General features: G+C 38.3%; 1 long non-coding RNA gene across 1 annotated transcript in view; it reads left to right on the top strand.

Moving 5' to 3' along the window:
* The first annotated feature begins 1273 nt into the window (after positions 1-1273).
* Positions 1274-4151, top strand: part of LOC118987157 (uncharacterized) — a 12827-nt gene continuing 9949 nt past the window's right edge. The window contains exon 1 of the long non-coding RNA XR_005066518.1: positions 1274-1358. This is a non-coding gene — a long non-coding RNA (uncharacterized LOC118987157). The remainder of the gene's footprint in view (positions 1359-4151) is intronic.

Genomic DNA, 4151 nt, shown 5'->3' with positions numbered 1-4151 from the left:
GAGCAGAGCCCTGTGAAAGCAGCAGACGTAGATTTAGCAACAACTGGGATTAGGCCTGTGCTACTGTTGATTCTCAGATAGACTTGAAGCCTTCCTCCAGAGGAGCTCTAGGAATCTGCTTGCAAGATGAGACCAAGGGAGGAAATGAAACTACACACAGTACCAAAGACCCTTTCCACACGATCTCTCTGGGCATTGATTCAGTTGATGTAGTGATGAGTGCTTCATATATTGAGACATGCATTTTATGTAACATTTCCATAGCATGAAAAGAGTTTTTTTTTTAAATATATTCTTTTGATTATGCCATTCCAGTCATTATAATTCCCCCCTTCATTCCCCTCCACCATGCACGCCACCTCCCCCACCCCCTTTAGTTATGACCACGTGTCTCACGTTCTTTAGGTTCTATATTTCCCCTACCATTCTTGCCCCCCTCCCCGTCTATTTTCTACCTACTGTCTATGCTACTTATTTCCTGTACCTTTTTTTCTTTCTCCTCTTTCCAGCCCTCTGTTTCTAAACCTCCATGTGATTTCTGCTTCTATGGCTCCACCCCTGATCTAGCTGCCCTCTTAGTTTGCTTTTGTTTTAGGTGGGGTTGTTAACTGTGAGTTTGCTGTGCTTTCACTGGTCATATTTTTTATCTTCTTTTTTTTGGATAAGTCCCTTTAACATTTCATATTAAAATGGCTTGGTGATGATGAACGCCTTGAATTTGATGTTATCTGAGAAGCACTTTATCTGTCCTTCCATTCTAAATGAAAGCTTTGGTGGAGAGAGCCATCTTGGTTGTAGGTCTTTGGATTTCATGACTTGGACTACTTCTTTCCAGCCTCTCTTCCCTATAAGGTCTCTTTTGAGAAATCTGTTGACAGTATGATGGATACTCCTTTGTAGGTGACTGTCCCCCTATCTCTGGCTGCTTCTAGGATTCTCCCCTTCACTTTCATCTTGCCTAATGTAATTATGATATTCCTTGGTGTGTTCTTTCTTGGGTCCAACTTCTTTGGGACTCTCTAAGCTTCTTGGACATCCTGGAAGCCTATGTCCTTTGCCAAATTGGGGAAGTTCTCCTTTCCTATTTGTTCAAATGAGTTGTCCACTTGCTCTTCCACTTTCCCTTCTGGTACCCCTATAATTCGGATGTTGGAGCACTTACAGATGTCCTGGAGGTTCCTAAGCCTTCGAATAGGTTTTCTGATGAAAGTTTTGTTCTTCTGCATTTCCTTAGAACTATTGATCTGTGTGATATATGAGAGTGCTTAGCAGTCTTGCATTGTTTTGATGTATACATTTCTACAGTTGTATTTCCTATCTGCCTTATTTTCTTCTTCATGGGAGTATATCTACTCATTGTATTCTGGTTTTAGTGTTATCACTTATTGAGCCCATTGCCTTATGTTAAAGCAAGATTTGTTCCAACAGTGACTCCATATGTGAAAACTAAAACTAATTCAAACTCTCTAGTCCATTAAGAGAAGAACAAGCCATAAGAAAATGATTAGCAGAGGTTTTTTTTTTTTTGGATCATTTTGTTTAATGCCATCTAAAATTAAGACGAGTATGGGATATGAAACAAGCATAGTATGTTGGATTCATATTGGCTTTTTGATAATATTTTGAACACTTGACAAATTGAGATGCCTGCCAAGTCTCAAAGTAGAGGCAGCTTATGTATATAAAGATGCCATTTGTGAAGAAACTGGGATGTGCCAGCAAGTCAGTGGACAAATCGGCTCAATATTCACATGTCTCAAAACATCATGCTGCATTTGGTTATGTTAGATAGATGTCTAAGGGAAAACAATAGCAACAGGGCTCTTCATTTAGAATGGGCAAATGTCCAGACATGGTGAGTTCATTCCTTACTTATTTCAGTGCATAAAAGCTACATTTTTTTTATTTTGATGTTCCTCTCACACTTACAATATAAAATTGGTTAAAATGCAAAATTATCTACTAGGGACAAGAGCCAAGAATCTAAGTAAAGTATAAACTTCCATGATAATTGACAGTCCATACAGAAGAGGTAATGTACGTGAAATCTGACTATATACTATGCCAACATTAACAGAGTCAAAACATCCCACCCCCACCCCAAAAACAATCTTTTATGACTACTTCCCTTAGCTATCAAATGCAATTTGGGGCTTAACTCTGTGTAGAAATGAAGATAGGTGTCAGAGATACAATTCGACTTGGAATTGATCCTAGTGATCAGATAGTACTAGGACCCAGCTGCTGCTGTAAAGTTTAACACTTTGCGAACATAGTTCCATGGCACATCACACTTGTTTGTCACTGGTTTTGTGTGGAAGGTAAATCTTGGATTGAGTGCAATGTGGTTGACATGACTTGGTCTCTCTATTCTTTTGGTTGTACTGGGTGTATTAGAAAATATTGTGTGAAATAAGACATTGAAAGAGTCTAGCCTGTTTGAGGAGCTTTTGTTTTCTCCTTACCAGCTGGAGAAAGGCTGGGTTGGGTGGGGACCTGATGAAAAGCATTCCCTTCTAAATGACCTGGAGCATGCCCAGTATCCACTGTATTCTTAAGTGGAGTTGGCTAACCAGCATTGCAACTGGCCAGCGCTGCCTTTATGAGGATATTTGAACAAGTGTGAAATATGTGATATATGACCCTTTGGCAACTCTTGTTTGAAAACACCTTAGCTACCCAGGAAAGGCTTACATGACAGAATTCATTAAATTCTGAGCATTTGTTCCATTTTGTGGGGAGTTCTAGAGTTGTAAAATTTATGGTGGTAGTGGGTTCCAATGTAGGGAAATCAACATGGGTGTGAAAGAGCAGACCGTTTCATATTCAGAGGTACAGAAATACATTACTTGATTCATGAGACATTTTTCTTTTTTAGTTATTAGTGACTAAAGACATATAGTTACTATCATAAGACATAGTCACTGTCTTATTACACCTGTCATCACGGTTCATTTCCTTAGGGCTCATTTTCAGAAATAACTGCGTCTTTCAGACTGTAAATGAAAATAAGAAAAGGAAAAGAACAAAAATAAAAGCATGCAGTACTACCTACACTACCTTATTTTTACAGCTCATGCATGGTTCATAGACATAACTAACTTGATGAGGCAGTCTTACTTCATTTTGCAAAGACATGTTGTACCTCCCCTTCACCAGCACAAATGTTATTTTATCTTCTCTGTTAAGGTTTAGTAACTATGTAATGGCTAACTTAATACCCTCTGTGTGTTCTTTACATTCAATTACTTTAATTGAATAACTCTTGAGTTCAAACACAGTTTTTTTTTTTTTTTCACCAGCGGACTTATCCAGTTTTAAAACCTAGTTAAGTATAGCACACTTTGGATAAGCAGTGGGTAGAGGAACATACCCTCAATTTGTCTGGCAAATCCGTTAGCCAGAACTCAGCATATGAAAAAGCTAGAAGAAGAAGGGTTTTGTTGTTGTTGTTGTTGTTGTTGTTGTTGTTGTTGTTGTTTGAAGCTTATGCAGATTGTAAGAATGACAGCCACAGCTCTTTCTTTTTGATATTTGAAAAGTCTTCTTAAAGTGTTAGACAGTATGGTGCTATAAACGTTTGCACACAGAAATGTGAATATACATGCAATAAATTGTATGACTTTTAAATCTTATTTTCAAATATACTTGTACCTAATTTGTTGTGCTGACATTGCTTAATAAAGTTATGTAGCCTTGGTGTGTGCAGTTCTTTTAAAATATCATCTATATATTGTATTTTGTCTTCTCCACTGCAAGTCAGTTCTCCTTCCATCACCATTTATCCCCCTTTACCCTCTTTTGCTTCCATACCCCACTTTTCCTGTGGCACTTATCTTACTCTTGTCTCTGTCTTTACTGCTTTTTTATTTTTTTTTCTTTTGCTTCAGTCCCTTCACCGGTTTCAGTCAGCCCCCAAATCCCATCCCCTCTGACAGCTATCAGTCTGTTCTCTATATCCATGTGCCTGCTTTCTCTTTGTCTCTTTTGTTCGTTACACTCCACATATGACTGAGATCATATGGTATTTGTATTTCTCTGACTGGCTTATTTCACTTAGGATATGCTATCCAAGTCCATCAATGCTGTTGTGAAAGGTAAGCAAAATTCTATGTTGTAGCTGAACTGCCTGGGAGAAGGCTGAAGATTTA

The sequence above is a fragment of the Sturnira hondurensis genome, unplaced genomic scaffold (genome assembly GCF_014824575.4).
Source record: "Sturnira hondurensis isolate 20B ecotype Veracruz unplaced genomic scaffold, ASM1482457v3 Scaffold0005141, whole genome shotgun sequence".
In the NCBI taxonomy this organism is placed as follows: Eukaryota; Metazoa; Chordata; class Mammalia; order Chiroptera; family Phyllostomidae; genus Sturnira; species Sturnira hondurensis.
This window is presented reverse-complemented; position numbering and strand designations above follow the sequence as displayed.